The following is a 27,350-nucleotide window of genomic DNA, read 5'->3' as shown; positions in this document are numbered from 1 at the left end:
TTCTGGAAATGTCCTGTTTACCCTCCTTTCTTTAAGCCTGGTGAATCTGTGTAACATACCACTGCCTTTGACATTATCTCACTTTCACACACTCCTTTGAGCCTCTCAAGTGTCCCCTTTGCAAGATTTCCATGACTTTGGCTCAGTTTGGCCTTGATTTTCAGGCTTCAAGCCTACCCACTCACTCAGCATACTCCTCCTGTCTCCGACAGGCTGGGGCCTTGGGGGAGGCAGGAAACGTGTGCTGGCTGACGTGGAGGAGTTGCTGCTGTGGGTGGATACATGTCAACCTCTCCTCCTTTGCTTTCAGGGAAAACCCATCTGGTAAAGTTATTGTCATATGAAGTATGTACAATTTAATAGGGGCCCCTGGAGTTAGGCAGGCCTCTGTTATTTTAGACAAGCTCAGTGAAAACTTTGGGAAATCACTCCACCTCTATGAGCTTCAGTTTTGTCATCTGTAGAGTGGGAATAACAATCATTACATTCTGGGAGGTGGTGAGGACCCAGTGAGATGATTCATACTAAGAGCTTGGCTCGTGACTGCTGCACAATAGGAGCTCAAAAACGGAAGCCATTTTTATGATTACCAAAATGGTCATCACTACAGCTCTAGTGGGCTGTGGGCTGGCGCTGTTTTTGGCCCCGTGAACTAACTGATCACAGAGGGAGGGGAGAGGAGGTCAATGGGATCTGTCCATGGTTCTGATTCACTTAGCCAAGAAGCCATTTTGATTGATCTAATAAACATCAGTGATAACTTTTTTCTTCTTTCTTTCCTTCCTTCCTTCCTCCCTTCCCACCTTCCTCCCTCCTTCCCTCCCTCCCTTCTCTCCTTCCTCCCTCCCCTCCCTCCCTCCCTTCTCTCCTTCCTTCCTTCCTTCCTCCCTCCCTCCCTTCCTCCCTCCCTCCCCTCCCTCCCTCCCTCCCTTCCTCCCTCCCTCCCTCCCTCCCTCCTTCCTTCCTTCCTCCCTCCCCTCTCTTCCCACCTTCCTCCCTCCTTCCCTCCCTCCTTCCTTCCTTCCTCCCTCCCCTCCCTCCCTCCCTTCCTCCCTCCCTCCCTTCCTTTCTCCCTCCCTCCCTCCTCCCCTCCCTTCCCTCCTTCCTTCCTTCTTTCCTCCCTCCCTCCCTCCCTTCCTCCCTTCCTTCCTTCCTTCCTTTCTTCCTTCCTTCCTTCCTCCCTCCCTTCCCTGCACGGCATAGCTTGTGGGATCTTAGTTCCCTGACCAGGATTGAACCCCGGGCCCTGGGCAGTGAAAGTGCCAAGGCTTAACCATTGGACCACCAGGGAATTCCCAGTGATCACCTTTTTTGTGTCAGGTACTTTCCTAGGCACCAGGCTGTTCAGACAAAAGGAATGCCTTTTGTCTAGACTCCAAGACACTCTCATGTGTACATAGGTGAGCGTGTGCGTGACATGCCCGTCTCATGTGCGTGCATATGTGTAGGTATTTTTAAAAACACTTGGGGGTGTAATGTGAGTGTAGTCTGTGTCTGTGTGTCTTAGGGGGAGGACAAGTGGGCTGGGGCTGAAACCTAGGAGAGGTTTGGCTGTCATGCAGCTCACCCGTGCACATAGCTGGTAAGAAGGGCTCAGGGTGGCCATGAGGAGAGGACAGCTTCCTAGAACTTCCTGGAGAGATTGAAAGGTGCACTGGCCCCTGCCCCTCTCCCTCTCCTGGCCACCAGAGCAGTGCAAATCTGAGGCCAGAGCTGAGCTGCCCTCCTGCCCGGCACTCCAAACTAATTTTTTGGTGCCTTATACGCTTTGCCTTCTGAACGATCAATGGCCTTAAATGCTGTTTGGTTCCTGCAGCCAAATCCAAGAGAAATAAGACATAATCCATCTGGCTGATGTGGCCAGAGCAGGGAGGGAAGGAGAGAGAAAGAGGGAGGCTTGAGCTGCCCTGGGGATCTCTGCTGGGCTCAGGGTGGGGGAACTGGAGGGACCTGCCAGCTTTTGAGGTAATGGGCCTTTAAGAGATATTATTGATGGCTGGCTAGTCACAGCCCCATTTGTCTCAATGCATCCTTCCCACAGAGCTGCCACTCCCACAGGAGCTGAGCTCTAGCAGGGAAAGGCTGGGATAAGGCTCAGCGTTCAAGGTTCAGAGGGAGGGCCCTGGCGCTTGGTGTGGGTGTCCTCCAATCCTGGATGGAAGGATCTGGCTTGGGTCTCAGTGTGAAGTTCGATTTTTGGGCATAATTCCCTAGAAGCCCTGAGATGGCACCAGGCAGGGTATCCTGGGGGGCAGGGATGTGGGGTCCCAGAGTAGGCTCGGGGCTGCTTGGAGGAACCCACACCTGGCTCAGGAGAGGACAGCATGAGCCCTGCAGGCTCTTCCCTGGGGCTGAGCCTGGCAGAGGGTGGGATGCGAGGAGGTGCATTGGGGGATAAAGGAAGTCGACTTCTTCTGCTTCAGGTTATTCCCCACAGGAAGAGGGAAAACAGAATCACCCTCCTTCAGAGCATCTGCTCCCACAGGTGAGACTGCTAGAAGGATAAACAGTGGCACCTCAGGTGCCCCTGCTGCTTCTGACAGCCTGGCCAGGCGGACTGCCTCCCAGAGACCCCTACACATCTCCCCCACCCTCTGGCCTGTGTTCCACTCAGAAGAATGAGTTGGAAGAGTTGGGTGCTCAGCCCAGGGCTCAGTTTCCCCAACTCTTTCTAGAAATAGTCACCGTCTAGAGACGGGTAGGTGGAAGACACAGACCTCTGTTGGATCCAGGGGCTTGGGCCATTTCCCTTCCCCAGAAGGAAGGAAGAGTGATGTTCGTGGTATGAAATCAATCAGGCAGTAGCCTGGTGAGATATGGAGGAAACAGGAACACATCTTGCCAAAAAGTTGTTTGGGAGTGTTTCCCAGGAAAAGGCACATAGGCAGACGGGGAGGGGATGGAGGTGGGAGGTGGCAGCTCTCCTGCCCTGCCCTGCACCTGGCTCTGGGGAATGCCACCCACCCTAACTGCCTGGCTGCATCTCCAAGCACTGTCACTTGCCTAGGTTGCTGCTGGTACCACACCTGAGACACAGGTGACACCTCAGGATAGGGAGGGCAGCAGGACCAACAAGAGGGCCACGCAGGTGCCAGGGCAGAGGAGCTCAGGCAGGGGACGGGGACCCTAGGGTGGGTACAGCTCCCATACAGAGGGGACCTCAAGATGGGCTGTTAGGGGCTAACTTGGAGGGTGATGAAAGGGAGGAGAGAAGCTGGGCTCAGCATTTTCTTGGGCCAATGGGGGCTTGGGTCTTCGCAGCCAAGGCCCGGGGCTCCCATCCCAGGCCTGGTCATATCCGACCCTGCGTAGCTAGAGCACTGCCCCTGCTTCTTTGGTCCCGGACAACTCAGCCTTCAGCTGCTGCAGCAGTGAAAATCCAGCCGTGGCAGCAGCTGTCTGATAAGGGCGGGGCCCGTGCACTTCTCCGATGGGTAATTATGCTTAGAGCATGTTTTACGGAGATGCAGGGCTTGTCTGACAAGGCTCACGCTTGTTCCTGCTGTCGAGGCAACTGGGAAGCTGAGCGGAGAGGCCAGGGGCTGAAGGTGACGCTGCTGCTTGGGGAACCCATCGTGGATAACGAGATGCTGACCCAAGGGGCACTCATCCAATTGGGCCTCCTGTTCCTCCCCTGGCCCAGGAAGGACCCCTCGAAACAGAGGGAGCTGGGGATGTCACATACTCTGGTTTTTATAACAATTTATTGTTAATTATTTTAATAGCAAAGGTACCTAATATTTATATAGTGTTTTGTATTTTTCAAGGCATTTTCACATTTGATTCTCACCATAATCCTTTGATGTAGGGAGAGAACTTTAGTCCCATTTGAATGATGAAAAAGGGAGACCCAAGAACATTAGGTGGATCTGTCAAGGTCGCAGGGCAGAGCCAGGTCCGGAGCCTGGTCCAGAGCCTGGTTTCCTGACTCGCTGCTCAGGGAGATTTCTCTATCCCCAAGTTGGGCATCCCTCCCATTGAGTCCCCAGCCCCGTGTCACTCCAGAGGCCCTGTGTGTGTGAGGCCCAGGTGGTAGTTGAGAGGAGGGAGAAAGGGCAGCTCACCTGCCCTTTTCTGAGGGGTCCCTGCATTGGGATGCTCCTGCAGCAGGACAGGCATTCACAGGAGGTGGAGCGAGGCTGACCTGAAGGCACAGGTGATGAGAGAGTGAGACAGCTTGGTGAGTGTATCCACAGACACCATTCCTGCATCCTAGGAGGCTGTGACGCTGATTGCCCTCTGTGTGCGGGTCTGCTTTAAAAGACACTGCATGACAAGCAGCCCCTTCTGTGCACCGCACACATGAAGATGGTGCCAATGAACACACTGTGGATTCTGTACTGAAAAACTGAGAGCCTAGAAAAGATGACAGGGTGGCTCAGTAGGACTGGGGTCAACCAGGGAAGGCTTCCTGATGGAGGCAGTTCTGAGAAGAGCCTGGAAAGAAGAAGAGGACAGGTGCAATTCGAGGGGAAACAGAGGCCCTGGGGCAAAGGGGTGAAAGCATGTTTGGGATTGTGAGCATGTTAGCTTGGATGGCTATGGTTGGGGGGACTTAGGGCGGGTGAGGGGCCTGGGGTTGCTGATGATGGAGCTGGCAGGTCAGATGTGAATTTGATAAGCCAGAAATTAAGGAGCCTCTGGGGATGGTTAGAAGGGAAGGAATACGATCAAAACAGTGTGAAATGGGGCTTCCCTGGTGGCGCAGTGATTGAGAGTCCACCTGCCAATGCAGGGGACGCGGGTTCGTGCCCCGGTCCGGGAAGATCCCACATGCCGCGGAGCGGCTGGGCCTGTGAGCCATGGCCGCTGAGCCTGCGCGTCCGGAGCCTGTGCTCCACACCGGGAGAGGCCACACCAGTGAGAGGCCCGCGTACCGCAAAAAAAACCCCAACAGTGTGAAATGCTTTGCAAGGCTTTGTGTAGAATGAGGAGTGGATGGAGAGACTGAGGACAGGTGTGGGTGGATGAACACCCGGGAATTAGCAGCAGTCCACTATGACCTGGAATTCCGGGTGCTGGCTACGGAAGCTGGGGTTCTCTGGACGGCTGTGGTTCTTTAGGACCCTCAGCACATTCTGACCCAACCCTGCTGCCCCGATGGATGTCTCCCACAGCCCACTGCCCCGCCCCACGGCGCCTTCTTCCACCCAGCCGGTACCCAGCCTTCCCTCTACAGGATGCCAGTTCGCTGCTGGCTTCTGCCTCAGGCTCAAGACAAATCTTGCTGCTCTGGGAAGATGCCGTGCTGCCCCTTCCGCTTCGCTTTGGGGTGACTGACGGCTGCGGTGGGTGGGTGAGGAGCCTGCCTCCCCCCACACTGCTTCAGATGGTAGGAGTGGTTGGGAAGCAGGGTTCCAGGGGAGCCAAGGACGAGCGGCAGGGAGGACAGGCCAGAGAGATGACCGGGGATGCTCCAAAGCATGGTTCTAGATGGAGTAGCCGGTGCCAGGGGCTAGGAGATGGTTGCAAAGTACCAAACAGTTAGCCCAATATTGGATTCTTCTGAGTAGGAAGAAGGTAACATTTTGCCACCCAATTTCTTGGTTTCTCAAGGCCACCCTGGACTATGGCCCTGAAAGACCCATAATGGCTGGGGAGCGAGGGCCTGCCATTGTCTTCAAGGGGAAGCCGAAGCTCAGGGAAGAGGGAGGTGGTTTATCCCCCAAAGGGTGCACTCTGTAAGCCCCACTGCAAGGTGGAAGTCCCACTCTCTCAACCTTTGCCCTTCCCTCTGGGATCCCACAGTGTGAGTTTCAGAGGGAGTTTCTTCTCTCTCTGTCTCTCTCTGTCAGGTCTTCCTGGGGAATTTTAAAGGGACCAATCCTCTTCTCAAGATTGGGGATGTGGGGAACCTGGGAGCTATAGGCATCTGTAAAACCAATTTAAAAATCAGTCTAGCCAACCAGCCCCCAAAGGAACCAAGGGAGCTACAGAGTAACTCAAAAGCAGACACTAATGGAGGAGAAAAGAAATGTAGTTACATATTCATCAGCTTTTAAATATTCATGAGGATTGTAAAGCAGATTAATTTCCATGCCTCATTTCTCCCATGGTTCCCGCTGTCCATATTTTACCGTAGCAGCAGAAGAGAAAGGAGCCATGGATCACTTGGCCACTGCCCTGGCCCACACTTAAGGAGCAGTGTGCGCGTGCGTGTGTGTGATGGGCGGGGGACAGGAGAGGTGGTCACTATGGAGGTGAAGGTGTTCATCTCCTGAGGGACAGGTCTCTTTGGCAAAGTCAGGACAATGTGAGGACAGCAGGATACGGCAACACGACAGTGTAGGGAGGGCCGGGAAGCGTCTAAGGGAGAGGGAGACGTCTGGAGCGGAGAGGGCTCTGGGGGCATCGAGATAATTGCTGGTCTCCCCGGGGTGAGGAGAGGAAAGGACCTTCACCAGAGTCAGCAAGAATTTCATCTCCACTCCCCTAACCTAACTGTCTGAGACGAATGATTGAGTGGGGTGAGAGCAGGGGAGAGGCCGTGCAGAGCGGGAGTGAGGACGGTGCGGACGAGTCTCAAGGACAGAGACGGAGGGCACCCAGGGGAGGAAGAAACAGGGGCAGCAGATAACAGCAGTAAGGGTGGAGGTTAGCTATCTGGAAGGATTTTCAGATCCCAGGGCTCTTGGACCTTCTCTCTATAGGGAGTGGAGAAATGTTCCCCTGAGTCACACACCAGCTGTGAGGCAGAGTGAAGGCAGCCTGAGACCAGAGATGCACCGGGATTGCTTGGAAAGCACAGCCAGCAAGACCTGGGAGACTCAGTGTCAGACGTGGGGTATCAAGGCGAGCCATCCTAGAGCCAAGGGGAGCAGATATCATCGTCCAGAGTCATGAATGAGAGCCAGGGAGCCTGTGAAATAGCAGATGACAGGCCCTGGGGCACAGAGTTGCTGATGCAGCTTCTTCCTGAAGGTCCGGATGGCGGTTCCTGTGCAATGATGCGACCCGGCAGCTCTTAGTGGTTTGGGCCAACTTGCTTCGACTAAGAGGAGGGATGAGCTGGCCTCTGAAGGTCCCATCCTGGTTTGCCAGCTCCTGCCCCCCTGTGTGGAGGCAGAGGGGTGTCCGGGGAGGAGGATTCTCAAGGTGCTCTCTGGTGACCCAGGGTGTCACCAGGAAAGACCTCACCGGTGGGTTATTTCTCCAGCTTCATCCCCTCCATTCTGTCTTGGATCTCTCCACTGAATTCCTAACTAGTGTCCAGCTGCCCCCTGGATACCTCCACGTGGCTGTCTAGGAGACATCTCAAACCTAACAGGTCCACCGTCAAAGTGATCTCCCCCACCTCCCACCTACAGACTCAGCTGGTCTGCAACCTACCCTGCATGGGTCAATGGCACCTCCATCCTTCCAGCTGCTCAGGCCAAAACACTCAGGGGTCATCCTTGACTCCTCTCTCTTTCAGTCTTTTGACATAACATTCAGAACCTTCTGATTTCATTTCTCACCATGTCTGTGGCTGCCACCCAGGTCCAAGGTCTCACTTTCTCTTGTCTCAGTTATTACACTAACTGTCTGCTCTCCTTCTGTGGCCTCTAAGCCTCGCCAGGGTCTAGCCCCTCCCCTAGGTTTCTGACTGTGTCTCTTTCTCATTCAAATCCGCATGGCTACACTGGTCTCCCTGCTGTTCCCTGAGCAAGCCAGGCCTGCTCCCACTTCAGCGCCCTTGTATCTGTGGCTCATTCATTCCCTTCCTTCAGGACTAGGCTCAGTTTACTTATGCAGTGAGGTGTTCCCTGAGCCCCTTATTTAAAATACTGCTCCCTTCCGCAGCTCTCTCTCTCTCTCTCTCTCTCTCACTGCTCTATTTTTTTCCCCGCAGCACTTTTCACCTTCTAACATGCTATACAATTTTTTATGTTTATTATTTCTTGTCTGCCCCACTAACTGGAATATCAGCTCCGTAAAGGCAGAGATTCTGTCCATTTAGTTCAGCGCTTTATCCCCAGCGCCTAGAGCAGGGCCTCGCACACTGGAAATCTCATTGGAGATTTCCCCAATAAATGTTTAGTGCATGGGAAGCCTTCCCTTCGGCCCATAGAAGAACAGCTATGGTAATTGCCCACTTGATGAAAACAACTGGAAACTGGACAAAAGGTATGAAACAACTACTTTCAGACAGTGGGCAACAGTTAGCAGAGGATGGTGGTCCCTGAGAGAAGGGAAACGGCCCCACTATCTCATCAGTTTACTGCCTGGAGAAAGTTTCCAGGCCAAGGCAAAGGAGGGGGGAATCCCAGACAGAGCCTGGGGGTTGAGTTGATAAGACAGGGATTGAGGCTGAGGAGGCTAGGATCTGGAATGAAGAATTCTGGAGAGAAGGGAGCTGCACATGGAGATTTCCGGAAATCTGTAGAAGGGGCCTCAAAACTTTGGCTGAACACTGATTTGCAAACAATTGGGGTGAAACACCATAATTAAGGAAAGAACTGCCGGAAAGCATAAGACCGAACAATTCCTGGAGCTCACACAGGGCTGGGAATGGTTCAGATTCCCACCGGCGAGAGTGGAGAGAACTTGTAGTATGTGATGCGTTGGATACAGTCCTCAGAAGGATGTTACCTTAGCCCGAGACCAAAAGCTGCCCTGGACCCATTCTAACGGAGCTTAAAAACAAGACTTAAAAGGGTCACAGTGACTCCAAATAACTGTGAGGCAGAACAAAGTCCAGCACTCTTTAAGGGAATACAACGAAATCCAGAACCCAATGGAAAATTCACAATATTGGTCATCAAATAAAAAATTAACAGCCATGCAAAGAAGCAGAAAAGTAGGACCTATAACCAGAGGAAAAATCAATCCACAGAAACAGACCCCCCCAATGAGAAAGATGATGGAATTAGCAGACAAGGATGCTAAAGCAGTGGTTATAAATATGCACCATATGCTCAGAAATGTAGAGGAAAATGTGAATGTGATGAGGAGAGAAATGGAAGATTTTTAGAAGATGAACTTACAAAGATGAAAATAAAATATCTGAAATGAAAAGCACTGTTGAGCAAATAAATGATTTTATTTCTGCTGCTGCCATTACCAGAACCACATGGCGGAGGTGGGCATTTTTTCCTTTAAAACTTATTCTGCCAGTAGCCAGCACTCACCCCTTCTGAGAGAGCACTACATTTGGTTTCTCAGTTGCCCAGGACTCTGGAGAAACAAGCTTCCTTTGTATTTGGTCCCCAAATGCAACCTGGATTTCAGATAGTGAATAATGGCTCTTCTCAGTCTTGTTTCAGCTGGCGTTTCCTGAAGCCCCCCTGTGCCTTCTGATCTGAGCACTTCACCTCCTGTCCTGCTCCTTAGCGAACCCTCCTCTCCCTCAGCCTCCCTTTATCCGACAGGTAGGTATGGAGCTCTTGATGGGACAATGGCTCTGCCCTATGGAGCTGCAAGTCTAGCCAGGTAGGTACAATGCAAGCAAGAAAATAACAAGGCTTGTGAGACCAGTGTGGATAAAGTACTTAGGGAGAGAGAAAACTTCATTTGGAGGTCAGGGAGGGCTTCATGGAAGAGGTGGCATTTCTGCTGCATTTTGAAGGATGGGTAAGGTTTGGGCTGCTGGGAATGAAGGGACAGGCATTGCAGGCAAAGTTGGGGGTCATCTTGAATTCCCTCACTCTTGTGTTCCCTTTCTGAACCCGCAAGCTCTCCCCTTCTCTCAGGGTTCTAGTCAACTCTTGGATGGGGCTTTGCTGTCAGAAGTGAGTCCTGCAGGCTCCAGGCCCCCAGGTTCTTCCCAGCAAACCAGCGACACCAGTGGGGGCAACCTCAGGTCTCAATCACCCTTCACCTCCTTGGGCTCCAAACAGATGGAACAGGACCCCGGACGGGTAGTTTGCAGTAAGAGTGTTTCCAGGACAGGTTCAGTGCCCAGCCTGAGGGAGCAGGTTTGAGCCAAGACTGAATGACTCAGTCTCTCTGGTTCTCAGCCGCCTTTCAGCGGCTCCCCGATGCCCAGGTCAGCACTGCTGCAAGCTGCCAGCATTGCGGTGAGGCACCCCTACCTGGTTTGGAGCCTCTGAGCACCTCATTTCTCATCTTCCTCTCATCTCATCTTACCTCTCCCCTCCCCGACTCTCTCCCCATCCTCCACGTTGGGTGCAATATGATCAGTTCCTAAAAAGGGCACAGGGCTTCCCTGGTGGTGCAGTGGTTGAGAGTCCACCTGCCAATGCAGTGGACACGGGTTCATGCCCTGGTCCGGGAGGATCCCACATGCCGCAGAGCGGCTGGGCCCGTGAGCCGTGGCCACTGAGCCTGTGCGTCCGGGGCCTGTGCTCTGCAACGGGAGAGGCCACAACAGTGAGAGGCCTGTGTACTGCAAAGGAAAAAAAAAAAATAAGGCACAGTTTTTCATGGGCTACTTCCCACATACCACCTGACCCTCAAGGTTACTCTAGGGCATGGTGGGCATGTGCAAACAAGCAGGACTTGGGGAGTGGTGCAGGTGTCCCTCCTCCAGGCAGGTTTGGTAGAGATAAGGAAGAGCCTGTTAGTGACAATGAGGTCACTGCCCAAAGCCTGAGGTGGGAGGACCGGGAGAGGGGGCTCTGCAAGGTGGGAGGTTTGAGCAAGGTAAGTGGGGAGCTTCGAGGGGACGTGTGTGCCCCTCCTCGCCTCCCACCTTCCTGGGTCTGCCACCTCCCCTGGAGCGGCTTCCACTCGTCAGCCAGGCCGGATGTTCCTCCTCCACACCAGGGTGGAGAGGTGTGTCCCTGGTGTGGCTGCCGGGGAGTCTGGGCGGGTTCTCCCCCGCCAACCCCCGCCCCTGGAACCTCAAGCCTCAAGCCCAGGGGCAGTGCTGAGCCCAGTCTGGGGAACCCTTAGAAGAGGGCACCGCAGGGGGGCAGCTCTGAGTCCTGACTTTGGTGCCAGATGGAGCCGGGCCTGAATTCCATCTCCACTCGCAGACAGGTTACTTAACCTCTACTCCTCAGTTTCCTTATCTTCTCTGTAGAATGGAGATAACTACACTCCTGCCTTCCAACCAGGGGCCTGCTGGGCACTGAGTAAATGCAGGTGTTATGATATTTCTGTTGTTGACGGACTTGCTGAGAGGATGGAGGCTGGACCCCTGCAGCCCTGTGCTGGCTCCCCACTCCAGCTCCCTGCCTCTTGTTCCAGATCCTGTCTGACAGCACCCGAAGGGACCCATTGCATCCTTAACTGCAATTTTCTTGCTTGGCAAAGCCATCAGCACCTAATGTCCCATGTCATTGCCGGTTCTCAGCCTGTGGACATGTCGCTCCTGGGGGCTGCTCAGCCACCCAGGATCACTCCATCTGGTCAGGAACAGCCATGGTGGTGGGCATGGGGGCAGGGCCAGGACCTTCCAGTGATGCACTGGTGACTATTTGCTTACAAATAATTTAATGTCAGAGGACAAAGGCCTCTGTGACTCTTTCTCTGGACCTTTCTACCACTTTGGACCTTCAGTTCTTCTCCTTTTAGAAACCACAGAGGTACCTCTGATCTCCTACACCAGAGCCTCATCCATCTCCTCACCCAAGGGCAGGCCCTTAGACCCAGGGAGAAACTGAGGTGCCCCCTACTCCCAGCCCCACCTTAACTGGACTGTGATGCCTGTGTGGGGTTTTTAAGGTAGAACCCAGCAAGAAGTCAGGGCTGGGGCAGATGAGACTGGAGGAAGATTCAGAGCCCCGTGGAGACTGGGGTCAAGGGAGGGCTTATCCCAGGTGCCCAAGTTCCCATTCCTGGGGTCTCAAGGCAGGGCCCCTCCCCTGGGCTAGCACCTGTGGTGGTCCCCTCCCTGCCCCAGCACCCAAGGAGCATCCAGGGCCCAGGAAGCAGCTTCCTCAGGAGTTTATGTGCAAGACTGGCCTGAGGGTGGCTTCGGCTGCCTCCCAGGATGGGGCAGAGAGTAAGTGGGCAGCTCTGCCAGCTTGCCCAGTTCAGGACAACAGACTTTATATTCATAGGAAGCCCAGGGCCTCCCCACATTTGAGAAAGAGCTTGGAAAGAGACCAGGGGAGGAGGAGCCTCCCAGCTGCCATCCTTGCCCCCGCCCCACAAGCCCTCCTGGCCACGTTCCTGCCAGCACCACCCCTCCCAGGCTCCAGGGGATGTTTCACTTCTACCTTGAGCCTAGGAAGAGACACAAACCCCTTTGCTGTTTCCTCTCAGCATTGCTGGGATCCGCTGGCATTTTCACAAAGGACTTGCATAAATACTATGGGGGAACAAAAGGGAAGTAATTACAGAAAATACAAACAGCATGAAAACAGTCAAGCTTCTAAAGTACAGGTTTCCCAGTCTCAGATAACCACCCTGGAGCCCAAGACTCTGGTCTGCCTTCCCACAGGCCTCGGGCCAGACTCCAGGCCTCGCAGACTGGCCTGCCCCTGCACAGCTTGGCTCCCACGGGGCCAGGGGCCAGGGCCCAGGCCGGGTCCCCCGCTCCTCAGTTTCCCACTTGAGGATTTGCCTCAGCCATAGCTTTGGTGTCTGACCCACTGAAACACTCACCACCTGACTTCAGGTGGAGGCTTCACCCCCTTGAGGGACCTGCTGACACAGGTAAGCCCCCAGCCCCACCCCCAGGCCCATCCACTGCACATGCACTACCCGAGCACATTCTCCCTGTGGAGTTACTGTCCAACTCCCCACGGTCCCTGACCTGATCTGCTCACACACAGTGGAGGGCACACAGCAGCCTTTGTTCAGTGCGACCGACCCTTGGCCTGAGGTTGACCGGACTAGAACAGGCACCTGAGCCAAGCTGTGATGGTCAGAATTCTGTCTCTGGGGTACTGGAATTGGGGCCTAGAGACCATCTCTTCATGCTGTTCTTTACTAGGGTTAGCCATGTAGGCCTGGGAGCCCTGAGTCACCATCTTGAATTTGGGGGTCTGCCCAGGTGTACAAGGAGAAGCCGAGGACCAGATGGGGATGCAGATGCGAGATGGGGAGCAGGAAGGCAGGAGCTCCAGGTTCCGGCTGGCGTTCCTGTCCTTGATGTCCTTTCTTTAAAAAAATTTTTTTTTAATTTATTTAATTTATTTATTTTTGGCAGCGTTGGGTCTTTGTTGCTGTGCGCGGGCTTTCTCTAGTTGTGGCGAGTGGGGGCTACTCTTCGTTGCGGTGCACGGGTTTCTCATTGCGGTGGCTTCTCTTGTTGCGGAGCATGGGCTCTAGGCATGCGGGCTTCAGTAGCTGCGGCACGCTGGCTCAGTAGTCGTGGTTCGTGGGCTCTAGAGCGCAGTCTCAGTAGTTGTGGTGCACAGGCCTAGCTGCTCCGTGGCATGTGGGATCTTCCCAGGCCAGGGCTCGAAGCCATGTATCCTTCACTGGCAGGCGGATTCTCAACCACTGTGCCACCAGGGAAGCCCTGTCCTTGATGTCCTTGACTGAGGCTTGACTGCGTTCCTGCGCTGGGGCTCTACAAGACACTCCTGTGTCCCTTTCATAAACTTCCCCTTTTATTTAAATGCTCGTTTGAGTGGATTCTGTAACTTGCAATCCCTGAGTCTCAGCTGATACCCTGACACCTATAACTCGGACGAAGACAATAGTGCAGCTGGGGCCGCAGAGGACCCAAGCTGGGCCAGTGCACGGACTTGCCTAAGGAACTGAGAAATCCCTTGGGAAAGCATGAGACTTGTGGAACATCAACCTTTTCCAAGCTATTAGAGGTGGGGAGCCCGGGGAGCTCCTGCAAGGGGTCAGCTAGTAAAGGGGAGACCCGTTACAATATTGCTTGCCCCTCAGAGTCAACATCTACTGGTCGGGGAGCGGCCTCCTCTTTCGTTCTAGCACTCTGCCTTCTGGCTAGCCCCTCCCCACCCCTCCTGCTCCCTGGGGGGTGTAATACACAGACCAGGAGTTTGAGCCCCAGCTCAGCCACTGATGAGCTGTGTCACCTTAGACGAGTGACTTCACCTCCCTGGGCCGTGCTTCCCTCCCCCCAAATGAAAGCCACAACCCCTTGGTACTTCGCAGTGTTGCTTCGAACGTTCCCCTCCCTTCTCCCATCCTTCCTCCTCCTCCTGTCTTCTTCTGCTCAGTACTTGCCTCTCCAGCAAGCCTTCCTCTTCTGACTCCACCCAGTTCAGTGCATTCCGGATCCCCTTCCTAGAATTCAGGGCCGTCATGTGCTGGGCACTGGTGTATAGGGCTTCCTTGAATCTTACTCTAGGTTGGGATGCTCACTCAGTGTGCCCCATCAGACTGAGACTCCCCAAGGATGGGATCCTTCCCCCACCACACTCCTTCTAGACCCTCCACCTGCCTGGAATAGGGCAGAGCCCAGAGAGGGTGCCTGAAGGCAGCCTGCCCTTCCAGCTTGTTCCCTGCCTGGTCTATCTGCTCTTTCCTTCCCTCTCCTGACAGAGTTGTTCCAGAATCTATTTTCTAAAGTAAGCCAGAGCTATAGGCTCCCCCAGCCTCTCCAGAAGGCCAGCTCCAGCCACGGGAGGGTACGTTCTGGCTAATTCTTCCCCATGTGCCCACCCTTCTTGCCTCTGCACCCTTTTCCCTGCAGGGAGTGGGGGTTGGACGGTGTGCACCACCTGAGCCAGGCACCGTGACCCCCTTGCAGCTGGCTCTCTCCCTTCCTCTCCCACTCCTTGGCACGGACCGGGAGCTCCACTCCCCTCCCATCACTGCCATCATAGTACCCGCACTGTCCCCCCCACCCCCCTCTCCCGCTCTGTGTTCCCATCCTGGCTTGTCTCTCCTAGGCAGCTTGGAGCAGGGCGCCTTCGATTTCTCTATTCAGTCTGAGGCATAGCAATTTTCTGCTCTCCCATAATTAGGGGAATTTTAAGCAAACTCCCCGACGGATGATTACAGCAGGTTCAATCCCAGCTCCTTTGATCAGGGAAGAATGAAGACGTTGTTGGAATATTCCTCGACCTGCCGGCCAGACTGGGCGGTGGAAGTCTGGCTCTCGGGCTCCCCCTGGAGGGCTCTGGACTTTTGTCCTGGTGTCTGAGCGTCCCTGGGCACTGGAGTATCCCCAGGGGAGGACTGGGTTCAAATCCTGCTTCATTAAGAATTATCCAAGACATGGCTTTTCTGGCCTAGGGCCAACATCTGGACTCAAAGCCAGGGTTGGGGCTGGTGACTTAAGTGGAAAAGGAAATTAAAGTCATCTAAGCGGGTCTCTCAGGACTGTTGTGAATGGTTGTGCAGGTTGTGCATTGTGTTCTCGAGGGGCCATCATTCCCATTGTAGCCTAAGTGAATGGGGATTCCTAGTGTTGTACAGGGTCCAGGAAGCTTGAATGACTCCAGAAAGCTTGAATGACTCTATTTTCTTTTTCTTTCTTTCTTTCTTTTTTTTTTTTTTTTTGTGGTACGTGGGCCTCTCACTGTTGTGGCCTCTCCCGTTGCGGAGCACAGAAGCTCCGGACGCGCAGGCTCAGCGGCCATGGCTCACGGGCCCAGCCGCTCCTCAGCATGTGGGATCTTCCTGGACCGGGGCACGAACCCGTGTCCCCTGCATCGGCAGGCGGACTCCCAACCACTGCACCACCAGGGAAGCCCATGACTCTATTTTCTAAATGTCAGAGGGAGTGGGGCTTCCTTCGAGTTGAAGGGGTCTCTTTTCTTTATTTTGTCCATTTCCCCAAGTCTTCTGTACCTGCCAAAGGCAGTGAGGAATAAGGGAAAGAGTGTGGCCTTTGGAACAGCCTGACTAGAGAATGAATTCCAGTTCGGCTATTTCATGGCTGTGTGACCTTGGGTTCATTAATGGACCTCTCTGAACTTTAGTATCTATTTTAAAGGATTATTTTGAGGATTAAATAAGGAATGGATTAAAACACTGCTTGGCTCATAATAGGTGCTCAGTAAATCTTATTTCCTTTCCTTGCCCACTTCATATATTTTTAACTCATCACCCTGCAGGGTAAACCCCATTCTCCTCTGTCTGTTCCCCCAGCCCAGTGAACCCCCAAAGCTATTCCAGAGAGCGGACCGGGTATATTAATAGACTATTAATGTCTCCGGCATTCCCAACCAGTGGCCCTGGTTTTTCCATAGGTTAATTAGACCATATTTCAGGAAAATTACAGTGGTTTATTCCTACACTAATTAAGTGGCTTTAAACCATCTCCGCAACGCAGCTCCGTGAATCATAATTAAGCCTTACCGCCGGGTGCCTCTGCCAGCCACGGAGCCCCGCACACAGTCCTCTCTGCCTGCTCTCAGCCATGGGAGAGGATGCACTGGCTTTGAAAAGAACTTATTTTCCTGGGATCATGTCAGGATGATTCCCAGTGAATATTGGATGAGGCTTTGTACTGTTCCTTTTTTTTTTTTTTTTTCCCACAAGGAGAGAGACGAAGAGAAACACAGTGTGGATATGGGTTTATCTTCTTCTCCTGGCTGCTCTGTTGAGTAGCTTTGAATAGATTCCCAGGGGATGCAGGCGGGGGTGTGAAAAGGAACGCCAGCAAGCTCGGCACACGGGTGCATCTGCCAGTCTATTGGAAGTGAACGTGAGGATGCATGTCACAGCTGTTGTTCAGTAGGGATCTGTGTCAAACATCCGCCAGCTTGGCTCGCGACTACCTGCAAAGGAAGACAGCCACACAAGGAGACACCTGTTTGAGGGGGCTGGACGGACCTCCTCCTTCCTGACTGTTGTGTTCTTGACGTGCCTTGTAAGGTGAGCAGCTCACGTGTCAGCAGGGGCCACCCTTTCGGCCACTGTCAAGACTAGCCTGAGTTATGGCGGGAGGATTGGTGTTGACATCAGAAGACCTAGTTTTGCATCTTGGTTCTACCACTTGCTGACTGTTACCTTCAGAAAGTCATCTGGCTTCCTGGGCCTCAACTGTCTCATCTGGAAAATGAAAAGAATACCAGCTGTCTCATAGGATTACTGAGAAAATTGAATAAGACAGTAGGATGGTGCCAATGGCCCTATGTGAGAAGGTAGCAAATTCTCAGCTGTTCTTCTGGCCCTGGAGCAGGGCTGCCTGGATGGAGCCACTGCCTTCCAGGGCTCCGAGGCTCTGAGGTGCTTATTTGTCTGATGGCTCTTGGGTCTCTGGTCTATCTGTGTCAAGGAGGCCACAGAGGTCCCTGGGGCACCAGGATCCGGGGACTCTGGTCCAGTGGCACCAAGCATTCACCACTGGGGCCACCAGGACTCGAGTTTTCTCCTGCATGAGGGAAAACACCAAGTGTCTCATGAGCTCCTACCATGGGAGCTTGGAGGGGCCTCCATGGGTCACGGTGGCAAGTGGAGGATGCACATGAGATGCCTGGAAAGGTTTATGAATCCGAGTTCTGGGAGCTTCCATCCTAGGCTCACAGTCCTCGACGCTTGGCTTCTCTGATTCTCCTCTGCCTGCCTCCCTGACATCACACGATGCCATCTCCCCACCCTGCTTCCTGTGGTCCTGCCCCCCCCACCCCGACCCCCAGCCACCTCCCTGGGGCCAGCTGCTCAGGCAGCAAAAGGCAAAGGGGAGACTTGTCCTCTCCCTCTCTCTTCCTCTCTGTGGCGCGATGGCCCCAGGCATTTTGAGTAAGACACTAATCAAATAAAGGCAGGTTACAATACACCAGTATCTTCTCCGGAAGCCAGGGAGACACTCAGCTGTCCTCAGCAAGAGGACGGGGAACTGGGGGGACGGGAAGGATGCAACGTTTATTTAACCTGGTTGTCGTACACACAGCCCCTGTCTGAGAACACCATGTGAAGATGCAGATAAGCTGAGGTGGAAAATTGACACTTCCATGGCACTTGCCAGGAACAGAGTCTGGAGCCCTGGGGTCCGGCCTAAGGAGACACTCCTCTGCACATGGCCCTCGCAATGATCGCGTCAGGAAGGCTTGCACAAGGGACATTTAAACACTTCACGCATGCCCATGTGCAGACATACATCTGTGCACACACACCCAGGTGAACACGCATATGTTAATGTGAGGTAGCGGAGGACAGTCCTGGCTAGACCACCAATCCAAAGTCACAGTGTAGCCTTTGGTATGTAACTGTTCCTTGCTGAGCCTCGGTTTCCTCATCTACACCATGGGGACGAACAAGCCTTTCCCTGCTGACCTTCAAGAGCTGTCGTGGTGGCGAGAGAGAAGAAACGGTGGGAAGTCTCTGCTGACTGCGAAATCTCTCAGCGGTGAGGCCCGGTGAGGGTCGTGGTGTTGTCCTTCCCAAGCCTCTCCTGACCAGGGAGGGACGGGCGCCACGGCTGTTCCCCACGCCTCCTCCACCAGCATCTGGCACTGTGGGGAGGAGGGTGAGTGGGAATTTCTCCTCTCTCTCTCCTCCCTCCCTCTGGTCAGAGCCAAGGGGGTTGGGGAAAGGACCGGCCACAGCTCTGCTCACTTCAGCCCAGCACTTCCTAACCCGTACCCTAACCTGGAGGCAGGGGGTGAACCTCCTCTGTCTGAAGGGATGTGGGGTACCAGAAAAGGAAAAGACCTGGGGACCCAGCAGCTCCCCCGCCCCAGAGGGAGTGGGGAGAAACAAACCAGGAGTGTTGGGTTGAGCTCTGGTTATGACTTGTCATCTTGGCAGTGCCCAGGGACCAGGCCCCTCCTCTAGATGTGGGACTAGACGCCTGTGGAAGTGGTGGGCTCAGGCCAGGGAGGGGAGCCCTAATTTGTCTTGTGTGTATTGAGCTCGTGGGGTTGAGGAGGGGGATCAGATAAGCCCTGTACAAGATCATGGCCAAAAGGAGTCTGTGGTTATTGACGAGCTTGGGATTTTTCTCTAGATTCTTAATGGAAGGAGGTCTTTTGGAGTCCCTTCCCAATCCTGTGCTGTTGGAGGGAGAGGGGTGGGGACCAGCAGAGAGAAAAGCCCTTTCCAGGGAGCATGCTATTCACTGGTGCTCTGAGGGGCACCATGCACCCCTCCAAGCTCCAGATACCCTTGTCCTTCTGGGCTAGTGGCCAGACGTGCTCTGAAAGAGCTGAGCTTCAGCAGGGAGGAAAGAGGAAGAGAGAAGGATGAGCACTTCTCCTCCCTCCTATGTCATACTTGTTGAGAACACGGGGGCTCGAGAGTCACACAGGCTCAGATTAAATCCTGACTCCACCACATTCTAGCTCCTTAAGCCTCAGGTTCCTCACCTGTACAATGAGGATCACAATAATATGTACATTATATGGGTGTTGCATAAATTAAATAAGATGATACATATAAGACGCTACATGAAGTACACTGCACATGATAAACCCTGCATAAACATTAACTCTGACTCTCCCACCACCTTTGTTACTGCAGCGTAGCCTGTCCCATCCTGGTTAATTTCCAGGAGTGGTAAAAGATATATGTAGAGAGAGAAATTAAACAGGATAAAGCAGAGTGGCCAGAGGGCTGACTACTTTAGAGAGTGGCCAGGGATGGTCTCTTTGAGGAGGTAATGTTTGAACTGAGACTTGAATGATGAGAAAAAGTCATCAGTGTAAACATTGACAGGGACAGGAAAGGTGGAGGAGGAGAAGGACGTTGCAGGTGCAGAGAACCGCAAGGGGAAGAGCCTTGTGAGGGGAACATGTCTGGCATCTTCAAGGTGCTGGGAGAGGTCCGGAGTGGCTGGAGCAGAATGTTAAGCAAGGAGGCCAGTGATGAGTGTGTTGGAGGAGTAATCAGGGACCCAGTGCCTCTAGAACCAAGGACGGGGCCTGGCACAGAGCAGAAAGGAATAAATGAATGAGTGAATGAATGGATGGTTCCAGGAAGTGGGATCCTGGAAATGGACTTTAAAATAAATAAATAAATGTATTTATGGCTGCATTGGGTCTTCGTTGCTGTGTGCGGGCTTTCTCTAGTTGCAGCAAGCGGGGGCTGCTCTTTGTTGTGGTGCGCGGGCTTCTCATTGCGGTTTCTCTTGTTGCGGAGCATGGGCTCTAGGCACGTGGGCTTCAGTAGTTGTGACTCACGGGCTCTACAGCACAGGCTCAGTAGTTGTGGCGCATGGGCTTAGTTGCTCCGTGGCATGTGGGATCTTCCCGGACCAGGACTCCAACCCATGTCCCCTGCATTGGCAGGTGGATCCTTAACCACTGAACCACCAGGCAAGTCCCCTGGAAATGGACTTTCGCCACCTTCCTGACTTCCTCAGCTGCAGCAACAGAGGGACAAGCTGGGATGGAGACTTGTCTTTGGGAAACATTCATTTCAGCTAAACCCAACTCTGTGGATCATAAGAGGATAAATAAGTAAGGGTTAAGGATCTCTTCAAGGGATAGTGTGAGATAATAAAATATATATATATTGGTCCCTGCCCCTGGTTCCTGGCACAGAGCTCCTAAAACCCTTGTAATTTCCTAAGTGGAAAGAGTACCAGGAGCACCTTTTTTTTTTTTTTCCTAATACTTGGTCTTTGACCCAGTTCATGACACCAAGCTCCCAAACCTCTTGTAATTTCCTGGGTGATAGGAGTGTCCTTTGTTCTAATGAGGTGACTGGGTGGGCTCCTGGATGGCTCTTGGATGGGAGTGGTCACCAGAAAGGCCAAGCCATGATTAGAATCTTGGAATTGCAGCCCCTCCCCCACTTCTCTAGAGAGGGGAGAGGAACTGGAAATGGAGTTAATTGATCATGCTTCCATAAAAATCCCAATAGTGCGGGGTTTGAAGAACTTCCAGATTGGTGAACATATCCATATACCAGGAGGATGATGCACCTCCAGCTCCACTGGGACAGAAGCTCCTGTGTTCGTGACTGTCCCAGACCTTGCATGATGTATCTCTCCATCTGGCTGCTCATCTGTATCCTTTATTATACCCTTTAATAAACTAGTAAATATGAATAAGTGTTTCACTGAGTTCTGTGAGCCACTCTGCCAAATTAATCAACCTTGGGGAGGGGGACGTGGGGGCCTCTGATTTGTAGCTAAGTTGGACAGAGTTGTGGTAGGAACCTCCTACTTCTGATGGGCATTTTGAGTGGGGGGCAGTCTGGTGGGACTGAGCCCTTATCCTGTGGAATGCGACATTATTTCCATGTAAATAATGTCAGAACTGAGTTAAATTGTAAGACAGCCAGCGGGTGTTGAATTGCTCAATATGGGGAAAACCCATACATCTGATGTCAGAAGTGTTGTGAGTGATGTAATAGTGTGAGAATAGGGGAGAAACACTGGAGGAAGAACTGAGTTTTTTTTTTTTTTCTCAATTCAGACTATGAGGAAATCAAGAGACACCGAGGATAGGAATGTAAGCACTAATAGGTGTGTGTCTCTGGAGAAGATAAAAGAGTAAATAGAAGGAAGAAAATATTGAAAGAAACAGTGACAACTTTTTCCACAATTAAAGGAACAAATTAGCCTTCAGACAGAAAGGGTTAAGAGAGTGCTGAACAAGATAGAGAAGAAAAAAATCTCATACATAGATGCATTAAGGAGAAATCTAAGAGCACCAGAAACAGAGAGAAAACTTCCATAGAGAAAAAGCAGGTCACCTCCAAATAAGGAGAATCTGAGTGACAATGGGATGACAATCAAATTATATCTAGAAACTGTTGAATTTTATATACAGCTAAATATTTATTTAACTGTGGAGGTAAAATAAAGATATCCTCAGGCATAAAGATGTATGCAGAATATATTCCAGCAATAAAAAAAGAAAGTGAATCTTTCTTATATAAGAAAAATAATATTGAAAATGAATTTATTAAATTTTATTGTTACTTGAATGAAGGATGAATATAAATTAAATCTGGAACTAAAATCTAGATAATGTCAACATGATGGCAGTCAGGAGACACAAGAGGTGGGAAGAGACCAAAAGAATAGCCAAAATATCTTACATGTCCGAAAAATAAAAACATACTACCAAATAGCCCTTGGACTGAAGAGAAAATATTAAGGAAAATTATGAATTACTTAGAACTGAATGTCAAGGAAAGCTCTGCCTGTCAAAAGTTATGTACTACAAATAAAGCAGTGCCAAGAGGAAAATTTATAGCTTTAAACACATCCATCAGAAAACAAGAAAGACTGAAAACAAATGAGCTATGTATTCAAATCTGGAGGGGGAAAAAAAACCAGTAGAGAAAACCCAAATAAACAAGAAGGAAATAATAAAGATTAGAGCAGAAATCAATAAAATTAAGAATACCAATAGTAGCAAATACAATACAAATGACTAAAAAAAAAAAAACCCCAAAATTTCTTTGAAGAGACTCATAAAATAAACATTTTCAAAAAGACTAACAAAACATCAAGAAACAAAAGAGAAGTTTTTCAAATAATCACAGTACAGAATTAAGCAGGAAATAGAACTCAGATTTTAAAATATAAAATTTTAGAACATCTATATACATATAAACAACAATATACATTTGAAAGCCTTGATGAAATACACATATTTCTGGAAAATGTATAATGCTGAAATTGGCACAAGATAAATATAATACTTGAAGACTAATAGCAAAATGACAAATTAAAGTAGTAATTAGAAAAACCTCCCTGTTAGATTTTACAAAATTCCCATGGTGTTTTATAACTATTTTTAGGTAAATTCTATTAAAATTTCAAGGAATAAGTAATTAGTATCCAACACAAATTGTTCCAAAAATAAAAAATAGGGAAAGCTGTCTAGATTATTTTATGAACTTGATATAACTTAGTATAAAGTTGACACCAAAAAAGAAAAGAACATTATAAGTAAAGGAAAATTTAGGGAGTTCCCTGGTGGTCTAGTGGTTAGGATTTGGCACTGTCAGTGTTGTGGCCCAGGTTCAATCCCTGGTCAGGGAACTGAGATCCTCAAAGTCGGGTAACTCCTGCAAGCCGAGTGGTGCAGCCAAAAAAAGATAAAGAAAAGAAAAAAGAAAAAAAAAGAAAAGGAAACTTTAGTCCACTTTTATTTAAGAACATAGGTATAAAAGAAACTTAAATAAAATATCAATGGACTCTAATACTGTGTTAAAAATCAATGCATCTTATTCAAATAATGGAATACTAAATAATATTTTAAAAAACTAACTATTGCTCTACACAACAATCCACACTGTTGAGTGAAAAGCCAGACACATAAGACTCTCAAATATTTGATAGTCTGAGAATATCCATTTCTGAGAATTTCAAGATAGGCAAAACGAATCTATAGAGAGAGGTTTCAGAAGAGTCATTACCTTGGGAGTGAGTGGCTGGCCATATAGACTGGTTGAGGGAATGAGTCAACTGCAGTGCTGAAAATATTCATTATTTTGGTCTGATTGGTATTTAAATGGATGTCTACATATGTACAAATTTATTAAGCTATACATTTAAGATTACTATACTTTACTGAATGTAAGTTATACTGCGATGAATTTCAAAAGTACTTCAAATGGGAAAATTTTATCCTAGTAATGGAAAAATAGTTCAATATTAGAAAGTCTATCAATATAATTTATCACTTTAAAGCAGGGGTTGGCACACTTTCTTGTAAAGGGTGAGATAATACATATTTTAGGCTTTATGGGCTAGACAGTATCTATCTTAATTACTTAACTCTGCCACTGTGGTGTGAAAGCAGCTGTAGACAATATGTAAATTAATGGACATGGTTGTGTTCCAATTAAACTTTATTTCATCAATGAGTAATTTTTAAAAAACTCTTAGGAGGGACTTCCCTGGTGGTGCAGTGGTTAAGAATCCGCCTGCCAATGCAGGGGACATGGGCTCGATCCCTGGTCTGGGAAGATCCCACATGCTGCGGAGCAATTAAGCCCCTGTGCCACAACTACTGAGCCCACACACCACAACTACTGAAGCCTGTGCACCTAGAGCCCGTGCTCCACAACAAGAGAAGCCACCACAATGAGAAGCCCGTGCACCACAATGAAGAGTAGCCCCTGCTTGCCGCAACTAGAGAAAGCCTGTGTGCAGCAGTGAAGACCCAAAGCAGCCAAAAATAAATAAATAAATGAAGAAATAAAAACCTCTTAGGAAAATAGGAACTTTTCTAGCTTGATAAAGACTAGACAACCAAAGCCTTTGGCAAACATCATACTTAAAGAAGAAACTTTTGATGTATTCCTATTAGTGTCCACTATTGACATCATACTGTTCAACAGAATACTGAAGGTCTTGACCAATGCAATAAGAGAGGAAAAAGAAATAGAACAATATAAGTATTGGAAATAAAGAGATAAATAGTTACTATTAGCAGATAATATGATAATTTAATGAGAAAACTCAAAGGGGTCAACAAACTTTTAGATAGGAGAGTTTAGCAAAATTGCTGGTTTCTAGATCAACATAGACATTTGAATATAGGAAGCATTAATACCACTGACAATATCTAGGGGACAAATCCAGGTTTTGAGGGCAGAAGTTTATGCAATTAGAGGAGCCCTCTTTAAGAAAAATTTTTAAAAAGTACAGATCCAAAATTAGGTATAAAATAATTGTTTATTTAGAATAAGAAATCACAACTAATTACAATTTAAAAAAACTGAACAGCACAATGAATGTCACAAACAGAAAAGCAACACGTTATTTTAAAAATTAATTAACCACCTGACTTACCTATACTATAGCTCTCCATCTTTATATCCAGCTGTCTGGTGAGTCAGGACAGTGGGTGGAAGGAATTCCATGAATTCTTGGAAGCCACTCTGACACCAGGACGCCTAGCAATGACTAAACCATACATGGAAGTGATTGTGACCACATGGATACATCCCATAAATCCCCAATTAGATGTATTGCCAGCTCAAATTCCCTTTAACTGGACCCCCACAATACCTGTGATCACTCCAATACTGCCCAACAGTAAGGGAGGTGCAATGGAGGGGAGGCTGGAATGGAAGGAGATAGTAGACTTTACCAATTATGGCTAAAATATCCTATTTTTACAATTTTACCATAACATGTTCACATTTCTAGGCCCTTCCCAGGATCCTGGAGAAGACAGCAGAGCAGCCTCTGATAAAAGCATTGAAAACCACAAAGGCCTTAGGGATTAACAACAAAGGCACAAGACCACAAAGGGGAAAAAAATATTAAACTTTACCAAAACCATTAAATGAAAGACCTAAATAAAAAGAAATACTATATCCATGTTTGGAATGACTTAATCTTGGGAAGATGTCTATTAGCCCCAAATTAATTTCCACATTCAATTAAATTCCAGCAGGAATTTTGGAGAATTAAACTAATTGATTATAAAATTTATATAGAAGAATTGAGCCCCACAAATAATTAATCCAATTAGAAAAGAAGCAACAAAGAGGCAACATTTGTTCTGCTGACAATTAAACTGATTACAATAAAAACATAATAATAAAAACAGTGTGTTATTGTATAGGAACAGACGAATAAGCCAAAGGAATAGAGTAAGGGACCAGGAACAGACCTAGACATACATAAACAAACTATATAGACAAAAACAAGTCTAAATAAACAAAACTCCAAGGGAACCCAGCATATGATAGACGTGGCATCACAAATTAGTGAGAATGATGAATTATTTAGACAGGAGTATTGGGAAAAGGTGGCTCCGTTTCTGGAAATAAAGTAAGTTAGATACCGACTCAATACCATATTAAAAAAAATTCCAAATGGAGAAAGACCTAAATGTAAAAAGTAAAATTATAAACACAGATAGATGAAAATGTGTTTAAAAAATAACTATGAACTTCAAAGTCAGCATTTCTTTGAAAAGATTAAAAAAAAACACCGTAAGGTACAAAATAAATGGATTTGATCACATCAACATGAGATTTCTGTTTTTTAAAAAACAGTATAAACAAAGTTAACAGAGGAAACAGAGTGCGAGTAGGTGTTTTTAGAAGTTGAAAACTGACAAAGGTTTAGTATGCAGCTTCTACAAATAACTACAAACCCCTAAGAAAAATACAAGGATCTAAAAGAAAAAAAGGAAAGAGGCTATAAATAGGCCATTCACATAAGTGGCTCTTTGAAGAGCTAATAACTATACGAAGAGTAGTTAATCTTTTTTTTTTTTTTTTTTTTTGCAGTACGCGGGCCTCTCACTGTTGTGGCCTCTCCCGTTGCGGAGCACAGGCTCCGGACGCGCAGGCTCAGCGGCCATGGCTCACGGGCCCAGCCGCTCCGCGGCATGTGGGATCTTCCCGGACCGGAGCACAAACCTGTGTCCCCTGCATCGGCAGGCGGACTCTCAACCACTGTGCCACCAGGGAAGCCCTAGCTTAATCTTTAAACACAAAGTAAGGTACCATTTTACCTTTTTCAACTGGCAAAAATGAGAAAATTGGAATCACATGAAGTCCTAGTGAGGAGGTGGGAAAGAGAAGCCCCCAGTCCCCACTAGTGGGAAGAGTGAGTCGTGCTGCGGAGAAGTCTGGCTGACCTTAGCAGTGAGGGTCTACACACCCTCACCACACTCACTGTTGGGTGTACAACTTCAGAGTCTTGCCCCTGTGAGACAGGCGCAAGGAAATGCCAGTCGTGATGAGCCTGCCTGGTGTCCTTCACTGGGGATGGGTACATAAAACGTGGTGTTGGCATATGATGGGATGCCACACAGCAGTCAGAAGTAATGACCTGCGTCTAAGTTCAGCAACTTGGGAAGATCTCATGGGCAACCCAAAGGGAAGAAATGGAACAGACAGAAGAAGCGATGGCCTGAAACCTTTTATGTAGATTTCAAAATACAGACAAAATTATGTTTTTAAAGGGTGCCCATACATCTAAATAGACAAAGCCCCTAACGTTAGAATGGAAGGACATTTTAACTCCTCGGGTTTGACACAGGAGACATTGTAATGCAGCTACACCAAAATGTAGCAGGTCTGTTACGTATTACCCAGGAATGTCTGCTGTGGAGACCCTAGCCTCTTACCTTGCCCCTGGGGTGGGGTTTGGGGAAGGCATAAACAGTCTGCTTTGCGTGTGACTTGGCAGTTAAGAGCAAGCTAATTTAATGGCTGCTTTAAAGGCCACATCAAGTGTCTTCATGTCATAACAGATTCATCAAGATGTCACTTACCCTCCCAGAAATAAGTTAAAACGCCCTGTTCCAGTAAGCCCTCTGGGCCATGGCGGGGCTAATCTTATCTTCTGGGAGAGTCATTTGCCCTGTGAATCTCTGTGCTGCTGAAGTGGGTCATTTTTTTTTTTTTTTTTTTGCAGTACGCGGGCCTCTCACTGTTGCATCCTCTCCCGTTGCGGAGCAGAGGCTCCGGACGTGCAGGCTCAGCGGCCATGGCTCACGGGCCCAGCCGCTCTGTGGCATGTGGGATCTTCCCAGACCGGGGCACGAACCCGTGTCCCCTGCATCGGCAGGCGGACTGTCAACCACTGCGCCACCAGGGAAGCCCGAAGTAGGTCATTTTTAAATGGGAACATCGGTCTCTCCTGGGGGGGCTACATTTGGGACCAAGGCTCATGGTCTGGGGTCCCAGGTCTCATTAGCCTCCTCTTGGCC

This window comes from Mesoplodon bidens (genome assembly GCF_964165515.1).
Source record: "Mesoplodon bidens genome assembly, chromosome: 7".
Taxonomy (NCBI): domain Eukaryota; kingdom Metazoa; phylum Chordata; class Mammalia; order Artiodactyla; family Ziphiidae; genus Mesoplodon; species Mesoplodon bidens.
This window is presented reverse-complemented; position numbering follows the sequence as displayed.